Here is a 24,568-nt window from a genome sequence, read left to right as displayed (position 1 = left end):
GACACTGTGTGCATGTGACATACCAAGTTCATTAGAGAGGAAAACATCCCCTGTATAGCCGTCCTGACACAATGACCCAGTAACCTTTGACAACCAGCTGGATCCAGTGTCCGGTTCAAATTATTTTGACCTCTTCTTATCCCTCATCCAGTCAGCCTTCACCGTGACCTCAGGCGTCCCCTGGTACAGACGATGCTTATCTTCTGTTTGTGGGCCCTCTTCGTTTATCTACAGACATTATTACATGACAGGATTATGTTACAAAGTGGTCTACAGAGGGTCAAAAACAACAAAAGTATTAAGTGTGCATCATGTAACGTTTATTTTTTCAAGTAATTTTGATCTTATTTGGTCTGAATAAGATTTAATTTTACTTCAATATACTTTGGTAGTAAAAGGTTTGATATGGAGGAGTTAATTTTAACAAATATGAAGTAATTACAAAGTAAAGCAGAGAGTTAGAAAAACACAGGGAGGGAGGTGTGTGTTTAAGGGGGGGGGGCAGCTGAGAGGAGAAATGTGGCATCATTACAGGACGCAGGTGTGTTTACATTATGAGGCTGTGTTTTTGTGAGATTAGCTCACTTTTGCAAGTTTATCACCAGCAAACATTCCCCACGACCCACAGCGCTCACATCTGACTGACTGACACCTCCACTGGGATCTCACTGTGGAGAAACCCAAGTCAGGACAACCGCTAAGCTCTGGAGATATAAGTGTGTGTGTGTGTGTGTGTGTGTGTGTGTGTGTGGGTGTGTGTGTGTGTGTGTGTGTGTGTGTGTGTGTGTGTGTGTGTGTGTGTGTGTGTGTGTGTGTGTGTGTGTGTGTGTGTGTGTGTGTGTGTGTGCTGACCTCCAGATAGGCAGAGAAGACCATAGAGCAACACATGAGACCATCTCAGCTCCCTCGCTGACAAGTGTTTTATCATCCGCCGCATGAGGCCAACTGCATACCAACTCTCCAGAGGAAGGCTGTAAAGAAAGTAACACTTGTTTTCCGTCATATTATTGCAGCTTACATGTTGGGTCTATATCTTTAACTGCTATGTAGCATGTAATGTATGAAAACAAGCATGTGGAAGCGCATCTGAGTGTAATTTTGTATTTAAAGCTAAAATGGTGGTGTTCAGTAATGTTAGAAAAAGTTTATATCGGTTCACTGAAATTGATTTTTTTAGGCTAACAGCTACTAAAAGCTACTAACAGCTACTCAGAACTAAGGCCAACCAAGAATTCATTTTCAAAAGCAGATTGAGAAAAACACTGGATTACACATATTTATGCTGCTTCAGTTTTGCGTCGGACAAACTGCCATGAAGTACATGAGATTTGAGTTGTTTTAGATGTTAAGAAACATGTCGACCCTCAGTTTGAGTCACTTTTTGCTTCCTATTATGATTTCTCCCTGATTTTCTAGACGGAGGCTACATCCACCCCAGTGGGGTTACATCTGTTGAAATGTCATCATTGTGCCTGGTGTCCACTACCAAACTCTTTTGATTCACTGCTAACCTCTGTTCAGTTTGCTAACGCAGCTGTTAAGGTCCGGTGTGGACGCACAAAAACAAAAGTTAGAAAAACTGTGACATAGTTGTGCTCATTTGGTTCATGATTTGCTCTGGGCCACCCTGATTTGCTAAAGTTACATCACATGATCATTATGAGCCGATAAAACACAACTTGACTGCAACACAGGAATGTAACAGCGAGCACTGTTGATTTTGTTGTCAATACAATGAATACAAAGTGTCCAAGATAATTCCCTGCAGAGCATTGCTGGTCATTTGGTGCACATTTATGGTGGTATACTATATAATGGTATACTATAACCATAAGATAGTTTTGCTATTGTATATTATTAGCCTAGAGAATAAAAGTTAAGATGCAAAGTCTTTTTTTTTTTTAGATATGCAGCTGCAAATGCACTTTACGTCTTGCAGGCAGGCAAATGAAGATAAACAAAGATGACTGCAAAGGTTGCTGTGGTTTCTGCCACACAGTTGGAGGCAGAGTGAGCACGGGATGCAGGACTGCTTCTCCAGCTGTGGATTTTACCTTACATCTTCCCTTGACCACAGAGCTACATTTGAAGTTCAGCAAGATAAAACTCCCTCTGCTTTCCAAAAATATTACTACTCAGGATTCCAGAAATCCTTCAGAGCATTCGTGGAAAGCTTTTCGCAAAATAGAAATGTTGTTACTGAGAAAAAAAAATGAAATGTCTCTGTCAAAAGAAAATGAAGGGTCTGTGATGGATCTGGAAAAATTGGTACCTGACAGTTCCTTTTATTACAAGAGAGAGGGATGATGGGAGAAAAGAGACGACACAGGGGACCTGCCTGTGGACTTTACATCCTGAGCAAGACTATCAAGTCTTTTATTTCAACAGGAAAGCAACATAAGAGTGGGAGAGAGTTTGTTGCACAGAGAAAAACACAGTCAGCAGTTTGTGATGAGTATCAGTGGAGGATTTCTGCTCTTTCCCATCCCTCCTGGTACCCCTGAGGGCCAAGGATATGCCACATGTGCACTGTGCAGAGCCACAGAGCCACAGAGTCGACTTTGTAACCACAAAATCTCTATAAATTGTCTTTTTTTTATGTCTGTTCTATAGCTACAATTTTCTACTACACTCAGGAGACACCTTTCTTTCTTAAAAAGGAAACATCATTTTATTTTTTGATGCAAATGTTAAGCATGTGGCGCATCAGGACTGTACTTGTTGGGAAAAAAATGCCTCTTGCTGCTAGAATTTGCTTAACTTTTAACTATAACTGTGTCTAACATAGCTGTAACTAAAAGTAGATAAGGTAAGAGATAAAGTTTGAAATGCTTAATTCAACAGGTCATTGTTGCGTACCAGTACTGCATGTCAGCTCATAAACAACACAGTTGATTCTCAAGGTTGGATAATAAGTTACTCTTATGGATTTGAGGTCAACACAGTAGCTGCTGTGTTATTCCTTTTGTGGTTATACTATGGTGGATTTCCATACCTAGGAAATTCATGCTGCAGAACGTTTAAGGCTCAATTGCTCAATGAGAGGAAAGTTACTTTACATTACTGTTTTAAACAGACGTTAGTGGACATAACCATATGAGACCACTGTCGAGGATTGTGTTTACCTTTTTTCCCCTTTTTTTGTCACAACATACTCTGCTCAAAAGTGTCCAAACACTCAGTCAAACTTGCAACCACTCATTTTCCCTCAGAATATGCAGTCATGTACGCACACAAACACACACGAGCATGCCTTTGAGGCAGCAGGATATGGTCTCTCCAGGTCTAAAGCCATGTTGTGTTTTTCTTGGCAGTGGACACAGCAGAGCCCACTGGGGGACAGGCAGCAGCTCGGTGGCCAAACGGCCTTTGGTTCAGAATATACAGGAATACACACAGGACACTGGCAATCCATCTCCACGTCCGAAATGCTGAAATAAAAGCGGACACTGCGCTAGTCTGCAGTCTGAATAAGAGGAGGAAGAACACTGTACAGTTACAAGGCCACCCAGACAGTATGACCCGTCACTGTTGACAGGGGTTGATTCCAGTCCTGCTAGTACAGTTCAGTCTGACACACAACTGCTTGACCGTAGGAAACATATGGTCGGGAGGACAATAGACGGTGGCATAAGACTCGAAAAGAAGCACAGTTACATAAAGAGGCAGGACCTGCCTCTCTGTTTCTGTTTCTGTTCCACTCAACCCTCTTTTTACGTAGCCGAAAGCCTCTGTGATCAGGGAACCATTACTGGCCTTTGTCTCATGTTTTATCTTCTTAGTAATATATACTTACTTCCATTATACATCTCATTACCTCTATTCATTTGATCCAAATGCCATATAATTTGTTTTGCAAAATTGTGTTTGTTACGAGATCAGACAAAAGTTGCCAAGATATGAAAATTGCAGTGAGATCGAATTGAAGAACAAACACCTGCAGAGACTCTTAAATTTCCTTTGCTTTTTATTTCATTGCAAACATTATAGTAACGTGAGTGATGTTGAGCTGGTCGTAGTCACCCTCCATAGTGATCAGCCATCTAATGTTCCCTACGTCTTCCTCGTGCGATCAAAGGAGCTCTGAACAGACAAACAAACAAGGGTTTCTTGGAGTGTCTGGCACTGGGATGTCAGAGACAGATCCTTCGGACCCTGCGGGCTGTGGGGCGTGAGCTCTGTAGACTGGGTTTGCTATCCACAGATGCCGTCAGATCTCATCAGATTGCTATGCGGGGAGCTGGATGGACACCTCCGACTCTGTTGGTTGTTTGACCACTTCCTTAGAGGTTTTCGGGGCCCACTGCTGTCCTGCTGGGGGAGGTTCTTACCAGGAGTGCTGTTGTGGTATGGAAGGAGGCGGGGGGGTTGGAGAGTTGTTTGAAAAGTTCAAATACCCATTTCAGACAGACGACGGAAGCTATTAATATGGCTACAATGTGACAGTAGAAACCATAAATATAGCACCAACTTACTGATGACACGGTCCCCGACTAATAAATGGTAACCCTTTAAAGTGTGTTGAGTCTGGAAAAAAAGCAGGGTAAGCATATTTTGAACGGAGGGTGTGATAAAGTATATAATGACATATTGCCTTTGAGACATATCACTGCAACCAAGGAAAACTCGACAATCCAACAGAATAGTCATTCAGGAATGCAGCGAATTCAGAAAAATTGATGGCAGGAAAAAAGAATGACAATGAAATAAGGAAACTTCTGGCTGCTCATGCCAGGGACTACATTTTTCAGCAGATTAGCAACGCTATAGTCATCTTGAAAAACTGTGAAAGAGGCATAGACGACAGCAAATTGCAGGTGTTTAATAAACTGCGCTCACTGCACGAACTATGACAACAATTGTGACCATGACTGAAGTTGTGGTGGGCCAGAATGCCTCAAGGAGTAAGTGATGGCTGTGGGCCAGAGCTGCTGACATGTTTCCACCATAACCAGTCCATCCCAGATGCTTCCCAGAGGCGGCCATTCCATTTCCCATAAAAATTGGATTTTCAAGTTAGTGGTTGTAAAGTAGCAGTTGAGGACAGTAATCTCTGCCTTGCAGTATTTACATATATACACATTAACATCGATGCTCACAAATAGTTATGCAATCAGTTATGTTATATTGATTGAAAATAGTCTGGCAAGTTGAAGAGACAACATAAATGCTTCTGCTTTGTAAAGGGAATGTGTGTTGGGTTGCAGTCCTAATCGCTCAGGAACTTAACATATTTACTTGGCGTTAAAAGACAAATTGATTGTTGTGTCGTGTTGGTCCGTCTAATGCTCCATTCGTATGGGTAGGACGATCTGTGAAATCGTTAACCCGCCTGCCTAAGGATTTCGGTAACTGTTCTGCCAACGTCCAACGCATTTGCGTGATGATGTCATGTACACGCTTCGTCTTTTGGCTCAGAATGTTTCCAACATGGCGTGGAGGCAGAAACGCACCAAATCTAGTTATATTTCATGAAAAAGGAAAATACCTGGGCCAGCTGCAACCATAGACTGTATATATAACAATGGACGAAGCATTCGGCCACATGACCCATTGGTTTCTGAAGACCAGTCTTCATACACAGAGACAGCGCAGTCATGTCACTCAGCAAACCCCTCGGGGACGCACCCTCTGCACATCGTATTTAGCTTTGCTCACAGCTCCTGCAGATCTGCCCTCAGACTTTTACAGCAGGATAGGCCGTTTGATTATTGACTCAACGGTGAAATCAAAAATGACAAAAATGATGCTGGGTTTGTACAAACAGATAGTTGCTTCGCGAAGGGCGGTAGCTTGATGATTACAGATAAGAAAGTGATAATGGCTAATGATTGGCTGAGCTGACTGCTAAACAATCATGTTAGAAATACATTTAATGCATTATATAAACTCCTGGCGTGGTACAAAGTTCCAATCCCAGCAGTTTTTGAACAAGGCTGTAAATATGATTATTTCTACAAAACCTAGCCCTGCATGAGCGTCAATGCGAAAGTTAAATGGTTGGTGCTTGGTTGCAACAGGTTTAGAGCTTTGATCACATCAAAGGGGGAAAATACCTCCAACCCAAAAATTTTCTGCATAAGAACTGTCCAAAAGTTGATCATTGCAATTGTATTTATGTCACAATGTGCATTTCAAAAGGTTGCTGTTTTTCAGCTTAAAACAACTTTGATTTAGTTGAAGTTGAGTGCAAAATATTGGTGAATACTTGAAATTAAATTGTTAATGTAACCAAAGTAATTTGTACTATATTTTTACGGTATATAACTGGATGAGAATCGATAAGAAATATTGATAATGGAACAAGAATCGGTAAATTCTTAATTCCTATCCCTGCGTTGCGTACGGGATGAAAGTTCTGGGGACCTGCAAAAGGCTAATTTGTAATAGTTTCAGAGGACATCTGTGATTTTAACCCCGTCCGAATGCACAGTGTTCAACATACTTCAAAGTTCAAGTTCAAACGCCCCCTCTCAGTTTTCTTTCTCCATCACATTGTTTTTTAATTACAAGATTTTATTTTAATTGTTTTAATCTCTTTTGGTCACTTATAAACAATCTGAGCCCATCCGTTGTCAAACACAAGCACCTTTACCTTACATTTGTTTAGCAGTTGTTCATCAGTGGCAAGTTGTGACATCTAACTGAATATAGTAGTCTGGAAATACTGTAGTAGCGATCATGAAATTACACCCAAACAGAAGTAGGACCCAATGTTACGGGTGTGGAGGATGGGACCCAGATGCAGGAGAACAGGAGTTCCAAAAATAGTGATTTATTTTTAATTAAGCAAAACAAAAACGCTGCTTAGCAGGATTGCAAAAACCCAGACCATGAACATGAACATGACAAAATCCAAAATAACTTGACCTGACACACGGAGGAAGAAAACAGTACGGACCAGCAGGGAGCAAGGGAAAGACAAGACAAGATATACACAAAAGGATTGATGAGACACAGGTGCAGAAGATCAGGGCAGATGGGAACAAGAGAAGTCAAGACAGAACTGAAACAAAGACACGGGTTTCAAAATAAAACATGAACTAAATAACAAAACTGTGACACCCATGTTCAGGAATCCCTGAAGGAAAAATACTTATATCACCACCTTATTAGGAAACATCACAAATATTATTACTATTAATTATTATTATAATTAGTAGCAGTGGTAATAGTATGTCTAAAGTCATAATATGAGCTGAGCAGAAAATCCTAAAGGGGTTCATTGGACAAAGATTGAAAAAATCATACTGGTATTTACTCATTTACCAGGTTATACACAACATGTGTTGGTGTGGGGAGGTGAGGTGGGACTGTTATGGATGGGTAAATAGATAGATTTTCTGTTCTGTATTTGGATTGAGACTCTAGAGTCTAGACAAAATAACGCACCAACTGTGAATGAGACAGGAAGTCATGTGACCAAACCTAGTGTAATTTTCTCCCAGAGAGACACATGCTTGGATTTATTTACAAGTTGAACAATAACGGGAATATTTAGTGTACAAAGTATAATGTGGAATTTTGTTTTGTGTTTGTATAATGTTTTTGGTGTTGAAATAATGAACTTTGGCAGCACGGTGGCTTGGTGGTTAGCACTGCTGCCTCACAGCAAGAAGGTTCCCGGTTCGACTCCCAGGCCCGGTTGGGTCTTTCTGTGTGGAGTTTGCATGTTCTCCCCGTGCTTGCGTGGGTTCCCTCCGGTTACTCCGGCTTCCTCCCACAGTCCAAAAACATGCATAGTAGGTTAATTGATGATTCTAAATTGCCCGTATGTGTGAGTGTGTCTGGTTGTCTGTATATATGTGGCCCTGTGATGGACTGGTGACCTGTCCAGGTGAACCCCTGCCTCTCACCTGAAATGAGCTGGGATAGGCTCCAGCAGACCCCCGTGACCCTGGAAAGGACAAAGCGGGTATAGATGGATGGATGGATGGAGGGATAATGATTTGTCATAAAAAGAAAAATGAAAAAGATAAAAAAGTAGCTCCTACAATCCATAGTTCTCTCCTCTTCCTTTAGCTCAGCGGAGTCCCGGTTTATCAGAGGTGCCAACAGCCAGGGGTTGAGTCTCTCGGCAGCTATGTTTCTAGTAACAGGTTGCTTTGCATCTAAACTGAATGCAGAGCCATGACAGGGATGTCTTTAGCCCGAGTGGCTTTGAAGTACAAATTGACGAAAGCCTAAAGGAAGCAATGAAGCCAACAAAGAGCAAAACAAATGTGTGATTCATCTCAAAGTGCCCTGAAGTAATTGCTTCAGAATGTTTTATCTTCGAGCTGGTAAACCCGGGTTGAAGAGCTACAAAAGTAGTCAAAAAGGAACAAACAAGTGCCTGGCGAGCAGTGCTTTTCATGATTTTGTATATGATATAATGTTCTGAGTGCATCTCGTGAATGTACAGAAAATGATTGAATTTACTGATGTCTGAATTATTGAATTTTTACATCTTGCTGTGATTGGACTGGTGTGAGGCTGGAGGGTTTAAAAAAAAAAAAAGGTTTTTTAATAACTAACAGGCCCATGTGGCTCATGGTCATCTAGAAAATGTTTATTTTGATGGATAAGCCAAGAGCGACCAGCTGGTTTGAGTTGGGAACAATACTGGAGATTCAGCCTGCATATGGTTCTGATTTGGCCCTCCCTCCTCCTCCACTTCTCAGTCCCCTTTCTCTATCATCTGCCTTTCTCTCTCCACAGGCCTCTCTTGCCCGTGTCTTCATTTCCTGGAAATACTCCTATCCCCCCCTCATCCCTCACCTTGCAATCACTCTTGCAATTATTTGAAAGTCACCTTTACTTACCCCCCATAACAGCCCCGGAGGACTGGGGCTGACAGTAATAAATGACTCATAGAAGTGAATTATGTTTTATTGTTGGAGATTAATGGAACAGCGAAAGTTGGGTAATCCCTGTGTTATTGGTCTTTTTGCTCTTTTGTGCACTCCCTGGGAGAGAAGAGGTGCTTATTGGATGTTGCAGCTTAGGAATCCTGCTTATCTTCATGGAACCTAATGAGAAGAGGAATAAAAAGGGCATTAATCAAGCTTATAAATGACTTACGCACTGAGATGCTTGTATCTGTGCTAAATCTACATTTGATTGTGTGCACAAACAAAGAGGGCATCTGTCGGCCAGATGAAGTCTCTGTTTGTGGCTTGGCTTGCATCTATGGATGAGTCTGTAATGCCACGTTTCCGTTGAGCGGTGCGGCTCAGTCCGGGTCAGTACGAACGATTCATGACGGTAAACCCGACCCTACCGGCAGACTCCGTCCCTGGCTTCAGCGGACCGGTGTTGCTCCTTCTCTTACTACATTCAGGAGTCATCCATCAAAGCCACTTCCAGTTTTTTCCGCCATGTCTGTCGCAGTCTTTGATTTTTATATACTTCCTCTGCAGCGTCTTACATTTATTTTGACACAACTTGGCTGTTGACTGGAACCCCTCAGCAGCCATCCTTTCTGCAAGCAAAACTTTACACAAACAAATTGGCTCGAGTGCTTGCTAAGTCTTTGTCAACGCTTGCTGTATTTATCACTACGTTGAAGAAGACGTGACAGTCCTTTGTGAAATAATCAGCAGACTGCAATAAATGTATATCATGTTGAGCCGTTCCTTACTGCTCACTTGAAGGGTCTTTCCTTGCATGCTGGCTTAAAGGTGATACAGGTAAGTTCTGACAGGAGTCCAAGGAATTTTTTTAAAACATGGCAATGTGTTGATGCGAATACTTATTCTCATTTAGGCTTATACAGGGTGCTGACTCTAAATTAAAGACCAATGAGAAAATACATAACTGTGCTTATTTACTCACTATGATCATTTCACAGTGCAGAAACATGCACGTGTGAAAAATTATGACATTAGCAATAACAAACTGGTAATAATTAGCTGGATTTGGCCTGCTGCAGGAGGACCGTCACTGTCTGCTATTGTTATAATTACTTCCCCAGAAGCGGTGACAGACCGCGTTTATGCATTGAGGGCTTTTCACTTGTTGACTTGTTGTGTGCATCTACTAGGCCTTTAAAATGCTGCAAGGTTTGGGAACCTACTCCTGAATCAGTCCATCAGGGTGCCCCGGTCTCGAGCTCGAGTGTGACTGTGGTGTCTTTTTGTGTAAATGAATTACTTGTGTCGGTGTATTATGCTGCTCTGGCCGTAGTTCTCTAGTTTACATGGCTGTGAGTCAGTGAAGCTGACACTGCTCCTGTGCTCCTGGCGTGTGTACATCCTGGGCTTTAATGATAGCAGCTGGCCCACTGTCTAATTTCTGACAGATTTTCATGAGCATGAGTCTATCATGTAGCTTTTGGCTAATTTTAACCTAATTATTATGTGGTACTTCTGCTTATAACTCTTGGCCTTTTGTTAACCTGCAATATGATGCAGATTTTAAGCGCTCATTCAGACTGAAAATGTCCTTTCATGTCTTTTCTGTGTTTTCTGTGAGTGTGTCAGCACATGTCAGTAATTATGATTGCGACACATCCCTGATGAAATACACAATGGTTAAAACAAAATAGTTTGAGACAGGATTCGGATGTTCTTCAATAAATATTTTGTAGTGGATGTTGAATCAGTCTGTAGTAACTCTGCGGGATTACGTCAAATGAAAATCAAATCAAATCAAAATTTAATTTATAAAGCCTTTTAACATGCCACGAGGCAATCAAAGTGCCAATCAAAGTGCTGTACAGGTAGCTAAAAATACAACAAATAAAACCACAAGATACAAATAAAAGCAGTAAGCAAAAACCCTAAAAATAAACAAAAGAGTGCAAGGAAAGGCCTACTGATGGTGATTAATAGAAGATCTGAGGAGGGTCCTTCCTTCTCCTGACAATATAAAAGATATATGAAGGATCTGTTGTTTTCTTTCATTCATTCATTTCATTCATTATTTCATATTTTTAATCCCTCCGTCATGAATTGGACTTTGATCGTTTGAGTCTTTTTTTCCCTCTTTAAATATTGCAACAGCTATTTAAAATACATAATTGTATCTCAGTTTTGGAAACATTTATAGTTTCACTGGATGGATCCAAGGAAACCATGTTCCCATGTTGTGAACAAAATGTAAACGAATGTTTAATTTACATCTTTAGATACGTTAAATTTGATGAAAGGGTTTAACATAAGATATGGAGTATTTACTGCTTGAGATGAAATAAAACGTCTTATCTAGCCAGTCATAAAAATCTCAATTTCACTTTCTCTGTTTGACCTGATTTGTTTTGTTTTGCTTGGTAGCACAAAGTTGCGTTTGGTAGCAATCACACATCTGCACACAAAGTTAAACTATGAAAATAGTCAAAATCACACCTATTAAAAATCTCAGAGCTTTCAAAGCTGCATTTTCATGTCCAGCTGACTCACTTGGCCTGATCTGAAAACAGTGATCGTATCAGAAATGAACAATTTGACAGAAGTGGTGTGGAAAAAGTAATTCTGGTGGGGTTCTCCTGTGGTCTGTCCTAAGCCATAAAACCCACCCAGCAGGGCAGCCAGACAGTCTTGTGTGTCCATAAATGCACGGCGAGCCGCCACATTCTCCTTTTCAAAGCAGGGACTTCACCAGGGGACGTCTTCATGCGGGTCATGATATGCTGGGCTTACACTGGGCCTGGGCACATGCGCTTTCTCATCATGGGACACTTAACTTCACATATTTTCAGCTACGTATGTTTTAAGCACTTTTTCCCCCTCAGTTTTAAGGGCATGTACAGCCACAATTTGCCATGACTGCTTACAAACACAACATGCCAACTCAGTACCTCCTCCCCACCTCTGCCAGTTCAAACACTGACTTTATGAGCACAAATTGCAGGACGATAAATCAGAAGAATAAGAAAAAGCAGACTTAAGCCAGCTTTTACCATGCAGTGATTTAATTTAACAGAGCAGTGACAGGGAGACAAACAAAAACAACAACCAGCTATAACAGACCACCAGTCCTTGATCCACAGCCATGCAAGAATGCTTAACATCAGTTTCCAAAGTTTATTGATCGTCTCTACGGTTAAAAGACGAACAGAGAAAGCTTAGACAAGTGCAAACAAAGATCTGCTACAGTGATCAGATCGTGGTGCATGTGTGGGCGTGTGATCCTAAGGTATTGTTACCCTCGGGACAGGAGAATTACATATAATTAGAGCCACGTTTGTGTCCTGAAAGGATGTTTGATTATTTTGAATTTAGGGTCAAAGTCACGATGGAGTCAAGTCCTCAAAGCAGCTCCCAGGTCCTGACACACACGCAAAGATAAGAAGTAACAAAAGAAAAGGGCGTGATGTTTTTCGATCATAATGTTAAATAACGTGTACATTCTTCACTGAATGGAGTGAAAAAGGAGAGAAGGATAAGAAAAGGAGGTGTGGGGGCGTGTGCACCTCTGGTAGAATTCGTGAGACCTTATTTGTTGACAGAAAAAAAAAGCGGCTTCAACTTCTACAGTACTTGTTTATGTTCTTGGCAACGTCTGTGCTGAGCCCACTCTTGTGCAGAAATTGCCCATGCGTGCACACACGCGCACAAACACACACACACATTCATACTAATTATTAAGAAGCAATCAGGCGGGGGTTTGGTTCATTCTCCTTCAGCGTCCAAACAAACAATCACTTTAATCTGATTGAATCAAGATTCCTCGTGTGCATTTGCCTTTGACAAATATATTCCAATAATGTTTTCCATTCTGCGGCTCTCATTACAAACCAGAACAAGAAATCAAAGCGCAGCTGTACAAACCATAACAACTGTAAAACCTTTACAGGACTTTCTATAGAACACATGTTGGGATTAGTGTGGAATAAACCTGTGGGTTGTTTGCATTCATCCAATCAGATCTGAATCGTCATCATTGCTTTTCTCTATCAACACGCTCATCCAGTTTTATCCAGTAATCATTGCCTGGACGGGGCCTGAGACGACTGTCCACTTACAGGACACAAATGAGCTGATGGGGGTTATTTGAAGCAAGTTTATTCATTTTCTTGCTGTGATTTGAAATGAGAAGAAATATGTTTACACAGACTTAATTTATGCTTATGTGAAGGAGACGTAAATTAAACAGTGATTTCCTGGACTGTAGCCATCTTCATGAGTTTCCCTGGCAACCAGCAGAGTCTCCAGGTTCCCATTAAATAGTCAGGAACATAAGTTCGTGCAAAAGCTCATTGTTTTGCTTTTAGTCTTCGTCTTTGTATGGATTCAATAAACAAGAATTAGTGGGCTTTGTAGATGCCGGCAGGTGAATTTTGTTACTTCTGGCTCTGACCAGCAATTTTCCCCCTAAAAGCCTCTGATTCAGTGCAGTCAACACAACTCAGCTTTACTTATGCAGCACAAGTAACCAAAGCTCTCAACAGAGCAAAAGCAAATGCAGTAAAATGCTGATTTAAAATAGCAATAAAAGAAAAAAAGACAATATTCAAAAAAAGGTTGATACAGTGAGACAAAAGGAGCACGTGAAAACAAAAAAAAACACGTGGATCAAATTTCAGTTTTCAGCTAAGCTATATGGGCAGAGAAGATGTCAGCTTTTCATAGTCAGACTGGGACTTTCCAGAGGAAAGGGGTCATAAAATTCTCTCCTAGTTTGTCTCTGAACTTCAGCTCAAGAAGTCGTCCTCTTGTACCCCATAAACCAGATTACAACACACTCAGGCTTACATACAGTGATTAGCTCCCTGTTCACTGAACTTGATGCTGCCGTGTCCGTCGTTGTCTTATCCTTGCACACGCCAGCCTCCTCATTTAAAGGGCGATGACACATGATTTATTTCTGTGTACTCAAGACTCTGTTGCTGTGTGTCATTTTTTTCTGCTTATGCCTTCACACAACCAAGAGATGTTGTAGGTATTCATCCGTGCCAACCACAACGTTCAGATCAGACATGCCAGCGAATCCATCATGTGAAAATGAAGCTGGAGTTCGCTCTGCCAAAACTTCTTCTATTGTTGCACCACAACTATGTTTTTTTTTTCACTGTACGTATCAAGTTACTGTCAGCCACAATTCAGCCACAGGAATAGTGTACGCACTGGGAAATACTATCCCTCAACCATTTCAGAAACTGCATTTCCTAAGATCCAGTTCAAGGCCAAATTTGACACAGTAACAGTTGCTTGTAATGTACCATATCTGGTGTAGTGTCCAAGGGAAACAGTGAAATCAGCAGAAATTGTGGAACTATAACCCTAAATAAAACAATCTGCTCCTTCATTTTGTAATTTAGTGTAAAAATACATCATGTTTCATGGAGAATGCAAAAGATCCCTCATTTGCAGAGTTTTGTGATCTTCATGTCGTTGTTCTGCTTTCAGTTATACTCGGTTTTCTCTGGATAACTTACTCATAGCATCTTGTGATTGGTGGTCCTAACTTTTGTTTTTTTTTCTCTTTCTTTTCAGCTTAGCTAAGACAGAGAAAGCTGTGTGAATCTGTAAGTACTAGTACCACATAAATCAACGGTGACTCATCTATTTAGGCAACTTAAATGACGCTAAGCTGAATAAATTTGGGCCCGCTGGCCAGAACCTAAATGAATTGAGGTAATGCTTTGCTTGTACTTCACGAATAAATATATGCCGATTAGAGAAATTTGCTTCTATGATTAGTCGACCGATGCTTCGTCTTGTTAAGAGGCAAATGTCATTTAATTACGTTTGTCAAAGCTTTCTCTGGCTCTCTTTGCTCGACAGTCTGGAGCCTTATTTTTCAAATTTACAGGAGACTGCTCAAAGTGAACAGCAGATTTCAACAAGGCCATCACTCTCCAAGTGTCAACGTGACCAGCAGGATCCCTACAGGACTATAAGGAGCAGACACTGAACCGAATCTTTGGTAAAACTAATGAAACAAAAGCAATAAAAGAAACGACAGAAAGTTCACACATTTGAAAAAGTGCAAATCATAAAAGTAATATACATGGTTCATACAGTACTGTAGTTAAATAAAGCCCAGCATTTCAGCTCAACTCATTCTGACATATATTTTGTATGTCACCATATAAACTTTACTTACATATGAATGAAGTAGAGTGAAAACTATAATATTTTCACTCAGAACCTGAAGAGGCCCCGTGTCCATCGTCCAACAGGTCATAACTGTTATGACAGCACAATGGGGGACCTACACAATATTAGTCAGAAAGAGCTACAGCTGTGTTTCCCATTGAAAGGACTATTTAGATGGGTTATCACTAACAAGGGTTCAGTGTAAAACCAAGGAGGCTGGAAATGTAACAGGGCCAAATCTCCTTGGGCCTTTCAGCTGTTCTGTGTCCATTTCAGTGTCGGCCCAGGATCACTGACAAAACAAACCTCACACTCCTTACCACTTGGTGGCAGTACAGTGAGATTTATGGCTCCACATATCTTAGTTGTTTGTAATTAGAATAATCTCTCGTTTTTCGTGGGGGTTACGCTCCAAAAAGAACCCGTGATAAGTGAAATCTGCGAAGTAGCAACCTTTATTTTTTTTTTTACAATTATTATACAAGGCTTCAAATTGCCGAGATCAGCACCGCCCCACCAGCGACCCGATTAGTTGGATTTGAATGGGAGAGAATAAAAAATGAAAAAAAAAAAATACAATAAGTACAGTAGGACAAATTGTGACTCGTGCGTATTTCACTGCTCTTCTGATGCTGCTGCATCCTGACTCGCTCTGTAGCGTCTTTTTCTCCTAAAGCCCGCGTTGCAGGTGGGTTTTTTCGAGAGAAGAACATAGTTATGGGTCATTGTTGTCGCTCATTTTTCTTCTGGGCAAAAAGATTCTTATAAACCCACATGCCACCATGGATTATATCTGAGACTGTAATGAAAGATTCATCAAAGGGTCCCGTTCTTGAGCTGCTGCTGAAGCTCATTGGCCGTTCTCAGCATTGTTGCTAAGCAACCAACGTTATTGACACAGGAAGTGAAGAAGTGAAGGGGAGACTGTTTAGCCAATCAGAATGCAGAACACGGCGCACAATGCAAATCCGTGAAGCAGCGAGACGTGAAATATGAACCGTGTTATAGCGAGAGATTACTGTACACCACCAAATATTAGTGCTGAGTTTCCTTTTGCTTACGGCCTTTATGTGGCTCAGATAGTAAATAAATTAAAAAAAAAATAGTAAAGAACTCGTAAATAATACCTATCTTATGTTCGCTGGCGTGAATAAATGTTGAGTAACAATAATTTCTACATATATTGCATCAATCTGTAGAGTCCTATAGAGTCTGAGATATAATTCTTGTTTTTTTTTTGTTTCTTTGTTTTGTCTTTCAGTCCTACCTTGGACTACATTTTCTGGGATAAGGAATATTATTGCTGATGCCTTTCCTCCTTAACATCGTGTTTACACACACCTGAATGCTCCAGATATGCTAGCAAACTGCCAAAACGTCTGCTTTCCCAGGGGAGCGTACGTTTGCTGAAGATCAATTAATCAAGCACAACTTATTAGCCGACAGCATTCACTCTTAATTACTGTCAAATGACTAAAAGAGTTTAGTTTTTCAGACGCTGCTGCTGCTGCAGTTTGGGTCAGTTATTGTTAAATACATACAGTAAAAACACATGTCAACATGTGTTGTTCTTACCGGTAATCTAAGGTTTTTATTTATCAGATATCCAACCCAGTGAGGCCCAGATGATTTATTGATTTATTTTGTCCTGATGTGTAAAACCTTGCAATTGACTAAGGATGTTCTTATTCTTGCAAGTTTGGAACATAGTTCAAATCTTAATTATATCATAGTGATTATCCAATATATTATATTGCCATTCGGGTCTGGCCCACTAACAGGGTTGAATCTAATTTTGAGAAATACTGTTTTATTTCAGCCAGATCAAGTGGCTTTCGTGGAAACCATGCTTAAGTAATAACACACTCACCGTGAAAGTGTGTGCAGGTGAACTTTCTGCTGACCTACCCAGAACACTCATTTGTTGTAGGAGATGAAGTTTATGTGTACAAAAAATGATGTATTCTCCCTTTTCTACAGTTCCCATTAAAGTGAAAAACTTAATAAAACAAGTCAACAAAGGAAGTGGAGACCGCGGGGAATAAAGAATTAGGACCATATTTTGCCCCTGAGGTTGAGCATGAAACATGAACAGTGTGTTTGAGCGCCTAATCTGTCAGGTTAGTAAATGCTCATGGTTAAATCAAATTTAGTGGCTATGCTGGGGTCTGAGTGAAGGAGTTATGCTATAGGCTTCATGCTGGGAAGACTTTTTTTCCCTTTGGGTCTTGACTCAGTGTAGAAAAACAAATGAACGTTAAACAGCAGTATGTCATTCTTTTGGTAGTTAACCTTAAAAGTACACGGTTATAATCATCTTTCAATACACCCGGAAGTGTAAGAGGAATGCGCTTGTAATGCTCAGCATCTATTGCTTGATGAAATTAATGTTTACTACGATGAGAAATCAATAAATCTTAGTAAATGACTGTACAGTTATCCCTCTCTTTGAATCGTCCCTTTATTGTGGTGACAGGATTCTTCTGCCTGAGCCGTCTCAGGAGGTAAGCTGTGCCTAAAGGCTGATAGGGAATCCCAAGGTAAATTGGTCTTGGGGGATAGTCCAGAGGAAAGGCAAGAGAGTAGCTAAGTATGGAGAGGAATCACACAGTCACACAAAACGTGTCATCCCTAACCTTTTCAGGGGTCGCTAGGGCCCCGAGCTAGGGTCAAGTGTGGGGGAGGAGCTTGTTGGGGAGCATTTTTCAAATGTTATTCAGACGGCCAAGCCTTTACGCATGGCATCCTGTGGGGTCACTGCCTGCAGGAGGGGGTCACATGACTTGAGGGCCATGTGATCTGGGCTGCAGCCAAATGCATCAGCCTTGGTATGCTGATCCTCAGCTTCTGAAACCGACTCTTGCCTGGATGTCCCCCCTGGGTGGCCGACCCAGAACACAGTGGAGAAAGTATGCCCCTCAGCTGGCCTAGGAATACCCTAGCGTCCACCCGGAGAAGGTAGAGGTGACTGGGGAGCGGAGGGGGTTTGTCCATAAGGGTGACTGGGCCATGCACCACCACTGGGAAAAGCTTTCATTCGTTCATTTTCAGCTCTGTTGCAATAGTTATGATTGATTTGAGAGTTTGAGCTTTCTCTCTGTGTTATTGTCCATCCATCATAAACCCATGCCACCAGTGGTCCCACCGACGCCAACATCAATGTTGCTTTCAGAGTCAATATGGCTACTGTCTTCAGCTATTGAAGTTAGTAGGAGTATTAATGCAGAATAAATGGCTTTGAAACCATTGCCCCCCAATACAAATTTAAACATATTAAAAGAACCATGAATGATATCTAAAGCCTCATATATTGTTTAAATTACTTTTCATCCCCATATTGAGATGTGGGGTTTACCTTTTGTTGTGGGGATACATGTCTTCTTCATCGGTTCGTTGCAGCACATCAACAGTTGCTGCAGCTGCAGGCTGCAGACTGATGTCGGATCAAAGCCCCTCTACAGCAAACACCACTCAAAGAGTTCCACTCAGCCGCCCATGGATCATAAAAAATGCAGATCCCTCGCATCAGGGCGTAAATGTTTAAAACAAAAATCAATGAAAAAGTTTAAAATATGATGAAACCAAAAACTTGTTTTTGTAATCTTTTAAGGGCATTTCGATTCTGGTTGAAAGATTTGTTTTGCCCTGCCTCACACCTTTTATGCGTTTATTTGGTTTAAGAATATCATGCAAAAAATATAATTTTGTTCTTTAAAGCAGCACAATGTAACTTTCAGCTTTTGTTGAGTTTGGCGGCTCCTTTGGACAAAAGTGGTAGTGCTTTACCAGTAGTGTGGAAGGGTTCCTACCATCCACCTCAAAGTTACATAGTGCCAGTGAAGGCGATACAGACCCCTCAGACCATGACAGAGGGGTCATTAAACCTGTTGTAAGTTGATGTACCATCACAATGACTCTGGAAATATTATATTAAGGTGGAAAAGTTACATTGTGCTGCTTTAAACACTTTGATCTGATTTATTTAGTTTGTCATTAACGGACACAAAGTGGCAAAGATTTAAAGTTCCTATGTAACTTTTCATCAGCAATTATTTTCCATTTTATGTCTTATTAGCTCCACCTTTGGTCTTAAATAGTGTTTTAGCTGTTTCAAGATAATAGGGGATTTAATGAAGATTGACAACTTTGGCTTCACTGTTTTGCAGCTCTAATATTCTTGGCCCATTTTTCAACATGGGTAATATTTTTAGTAATATTTCCCAACTTGGTGAGCGGCCGGTCCTCAAACTTTCACCTCTGGACTCTGCTGAAAGGAGGTCAAACCTCCAAAAAGAACATTTCTAAGGCCAGGAAGCTTTTTATCACAGTTACATTTCCTCTGACTGAGCAACTCACAATGACCAGTGACAGACCAACTTTTTTTAACATATAAGGGGCAGTTGCTCACTTGGTATCTTGGCACCTCCATCATTTCATCATCAGATTTCAACCTGCTGCATAAAAACCTACAGCTGTTTCTGAATGAGACACGTTTTTACAGAGAAACATCAGAAGTTGTCCCCTGTTTTCTGTAGACAACACTCGGCTATGATTTATCTACATCAGACATTCAGAGAATTCCTCTGAAGTCAGTCAAAGTAAGTAAGATGTGACAGCGCTAGCAGCTGAATGTGGATCTTGTGAGGGAGAAGGAGTTTAACTATACTGTGAACAGAACTAGGAAGTCCCTTTTTAACCAATAGCCACTTTGCAGATGGATTTCAAAGTCTATTGTTATTATTGTTATTTTGAATTAATATTTTGTTTAATTTTTATAAAAAATACAAAAAAGGCAAACGACTGGCCATTTTAAAATAGGGCATACTTTTTTCACAATTGCGTGCTTTTTTACAAATGGTAATCTTGTCCATCTGGTCTGTCGTCCGGCTGCGGACTCCTTTCATAGCAGCTGTGTCGTCGTAGTGCCTGATCTCCCTGGACGACGTGCTTGGCATGTATGTGGCACCAGGATGACTTGCAGACTATAAACGCCACTTTTAATTGTTTTAATTGTATCTAATTTCAGAAGTTTCTGGACAGCATGACAAACAGAACATAGTTTGATTTGTCATGTCGTACACCAAACAATCAGGAGATTAACCACTGTAAGACGTTCCCCACTCCACTGTTCATTTCACAGAAATAGGCTGCATCCGAAATTGCATACTTCCACCCTAATGAGTATGCAAAAACAGTATGTGAGATTATTTAGTGCGTCCGAAACATTAGTACGTACTCAATAGTATGCGCTATCCATACTCATTCCGGAGAAATTTATTAGTGTGGATTGATGGACACTAGCTGAGCAGAAACTTCCCACAATGCAATGCAGCGGTGTTTGGTTGCTAAGTGATACGTATATGTCATAAGTATAATATTAAGTATAATAATATTATTATAAAATATTGATATTATAATATTCTTATATAATAATATTATATAATGTCATCTTGTTTCGGCCAGGATAAACGGGAAATAGCGGAGCGGTGCTGCTACTGCTGCTGTGACACGTCACTTCCTCCCAACGGCAGGAAGTGACGTGTGCGCTCTGAATAGTAAGTCCGAATTAATGCATACTACTGATATTTACTCAAAAGTGTGCCAAACTTAAAGGAGCCGTCTGTAAGAAATGGCCAAAACTGGTACTGCAGTCACTTTCAAAATATTGTTGAGCGGCGTGTACCCTCCCCCTCCTCCCCCCGACCAGAGGTTGCCAGGTATGCTGCAGAATGCAGCAGGAACGTAGGCTGCCATGGCTGCCATAATTAGAGCCGAGCTGGCAACCCGGATGTCGAAACAATACTGACTTGGTGATTGGGAGATAGGTGGAGGGTGGAGCTTCAGAAACAATACTGACTTGGTGATTGGGAGATAGGTGGAGGGTGGAGCTTCAGGCCAAAACAAAAAATGACAACATAAACATCAGTTGAGGGCTGCAACTCCTCTTTTTAAACTGAAATATCCTGGCTTGAGTGCTGTTGTCAGTGACATAAGTATTTGAAATGAACATGATTTTTAAATGTCTGTTGACATATCGGGGTCATTTTATGATTCGTTTTATTATTGCTCTTACATACAGCTCCTTTAAGTATACTTTTAAGTATATACTGTTTAGTATGGCATTTCGGACACACCGATAGAAAAAAAGTTTCTATGCCATCTGTCTCTTCCTGGATTCTTTGCGTTCTCCCTGCACCTTCTAACTCCTGCTTTACATGGCACCGGACTATTTTTATATAAGGACATTGGCAGCAATTAATAGCTCCTTTTTTTCCTCTTTTAACTTTCAGGATGTGTCACTGTGTTGCTGTGGTAACCAGCTGTGTCTCATGTAAAATATCCGGGATGAAACAAATGGACTCAAGTTGCTGTCTCAATTTTGAAATATGAAAAATCTCGCCATTATAATTTATTTTATTATTTGTTTTATGTACTTGCCACAGTGGCTGCGAGGTTAAGCAAGCTGAACAAAGGTTGCATTTGGCAGTTGACGGGTGCTCTTGTTCAACCTTTTTGTTCACTGGCATTTGAGTGTTGGCATGAGGGTTGTATCCTATCGGAAGGAGTATTTTGAAAAGGTATCTTTATCATAGCTACTTCACTTTTATTTTGCTGCTCTTTGTGGTTTTTCCCACTGGCTTCAGTGTGACACCAAAGTCACGAGACAGCTGAATCACAGACCTATCAGCGTGATCTTTTTCTGTCGCCTCAACAGTTTTTGTGCAAGAATCATTTTCCAAACTCACTGTTTGTGTCGTCAACTGCTAAGCTGTCAAATTGTCAGCAGGAAACGCTATGTCATGGAATTGTTTGTGCAATTGAGCTTACTTCCTTATGTTGAAAAAATAATAACCCAGCGCCGACGGCTCAATCAAACAGTTAGATCCCTGTTAGTGGGCTGCGGCGGTGGGAAAAGGGATATGAAGCAGTGATCCATGGTGACCTGTGTGTGTGTGTGGATGTGTGTGTGAGCGTACATGTGTTAGACAGAGACGGAGGGAGAGTCCTGACTGAGGTGGGTGACAAACACTAATTTTCCGCCCTGATAGCCAGGGCAGTGGGAACTTCCTTTGGGAAGCACACTCACAGCAGAGAAAGCCAAGCAGAGCCAACTGCCACACACAGAAAACAGACCGCTCAATGCCACCGTAACAACGCACGGAAAAGTCCTCTTGATTTCTGCTCCTTATGTTAATAGATTCGAATCATAATATTAGAACCACCAGTAATTATGATGAAGTCCACCGCAAGCCGCAAAAATATGTTATTTAAACAGTGTCGCTATAGCAACATAAGCAAAACTGAAAATGATTGTAATTATAAATGATCTGATCCAATGTAATTAAATTAAATTGTCCAGGTGCACTATTTATAAGACTGTAGACGTAGTTAATAAAACTGTTTTGATGAAATGGAATTGTTTGAATCCCTGTATTAAAGAGGACGTCTGTCCCAAAACTTTCAAATCACCAAGCCTCAGTTTATGTTTCTGGTATATCTGGCAAAGCATCACGGCACACTGGCTGGAATTATAAATTATAAATATTCCACTGCAAGTGGATGACCGCTTACACAACACATCCACGACTGCAATAGTTGCAAACCATGGAGTGCCGTTTTATTCAAAAATAAATTAATAAATATTCCATGAAATAAATAAATAGGACACTGAAATAAATACAAAATAAATTGATAACATCAATTTTAAAATGAAAACATATTTATTTTATTTCATGACACTTTTATTTCATAATGGTATTTTTTTTGTGAGACTTTTATTTTGTAATGCAACATTTACATATTTTATGACACTTTTATTTTGCATTGCCACTTTTATTTCATGGCTCTTTTTATTTATTTTTCTTATGTTCAAATCAAGTGGTTTTATATGTGTGGCCAGTTGTGAACGTCAGCAGATCCTCGTGAGGGACAGGAAAGGTGGGAGACAGCAGAAAAACGATTAAAAAAACATCAACGAAGAGGAAGAACAAAAACTTTAATGTGTAGATGCAGAGCGGTGGTGAGAATCTCCTGCTCTGGCTGGAGCTGGGAGCGGCTGCTGCATGAAAGCTGTCTGAGAGTACCAGGGATGGGGAGGATGCCACAGCACGACCTGCTGCCGCATGATCATTTTTTTTGTAGCATTCTTCTTCTTTATAGCAGTGTTTCTCCGGTCTTCATTGTGTTTGGTCTCTCCTTTCCCCTTTCCTCGCTGTCTCATTGATTATTGCCACCTGTGTCTTGTTTATGTCCCCGGTTTGCCCTCAACTGTATTTGCATAGATGGCCCTGTGTTTCCGCTCCCTGTTCCTGGTTTGTTTGTCATTCTTCTGTCTTCTCTTCACACCAGGAGGCATTTCTATCACGTATCTATCACTTACCTTTTAAGTAAAGTTAAAGGGGAACTATTATGGAAAACATGTTTTCTCTTGCTTTAACATATATAAAGTGGTCTCCCCTCAGCCTGCCAACTCAGAGAAGGAGGAAAGCAACCAAATTCTGCAGTGTCTGTACAGCCGCCCGGATGATCCATCCAGTGTGATGTGGCTTCTACGAGCCGTTCAGATTCTGCTCCTGTCGTTACGTAACGACGGAGCGATTTACATAGGTTGGCCTCCGGTCCGTGAAACCACGCCCACAACTAACTCCACCGGCCGGAGCTTCCGCCATTTTTTCGTAGCGGTGTATCGCATCATTCAGGCAGCCAATCAGCACAGAGCCTCATTATCATAGCCTCCCCGCCCACTCAGAATCCTGCATAGATAATGAGGTTAGAGAATGGGATGATAAAGACATGGATCAGAAGCTGAATTTCTAATTTATTTAGCAAAAACAATCAAAAGCTTGTTTTTAAGACATTCAAGGCCTGTTCAAAATAGGTATTAGATGCCATAATAGGTCCCCTTTAAAAAAAGTAAACCCATATATTTGGCTCCAAAAAAGAAGAAAGGGGCTGTAAAGCATATGGAAATCACTATGGAAACATAACCATGGTTTTCTAGTCAAAAAAGGGAGTCCAAGGCACTCTTCTTGTGGAAAAATATTAAAAAGCCTTTATTGAAACATGGCAAATAAGTTTAAAAACATGGGAGCAGAGACCCACGCGTTTCGGCGCAAGCCTTCTTCAGGGTACTGCTCAAACAGGAATTCCTAATGATATACACCTGCCCTGCACAGGTAGGAAGTCACATGAACCATTTCCCAGGTAAAAATTACATGCAAGGGCCACTAGGTGACCACGCAGGTGTCAAAAGCCAGTGAATGGCCAGGTAGAGAAAAAAAAATAAAATAAAAAATACATGCAAGAGCCACTAGATGGCCATACAGGTGTCACAAGCCAGTGAATGGCCAGGTAGAGGGAAAAAAAAAAACATACAAACAAAAGAAGATACATAAAGAGCCAGTAAGTGGCAGCAGGCTTAGATAAGGACAGCTACCAATACTAGAAAACCACTTATAAACTGAGAAGTCATGATATTGTTTTTTTCCCCAACACCAAAGAGCACCTTCAAGATTTTTTCTGAACAATTCCCTGAGCACTTCGGA

The sequence above is a fragment of the Cololabis saira genome, chromosome 13 (assembly GCF_033807715.1).
Source record: "Cololabis saira isolate AMF1-May2022 chromosome 13, fColSai1.1, whole genome shotgun sequence".
NCBI classification, from domain to species: Eukaryota; Metazoa; Chordata; class Actinopteri; order Beloniformes; family Belonidae; genus Cololabis; species Cololabis saira.
The sequence above is the reverse complement of the archived record's forward strand: the minus strand, read 5'-3'. Positions refer to the sequence as shown.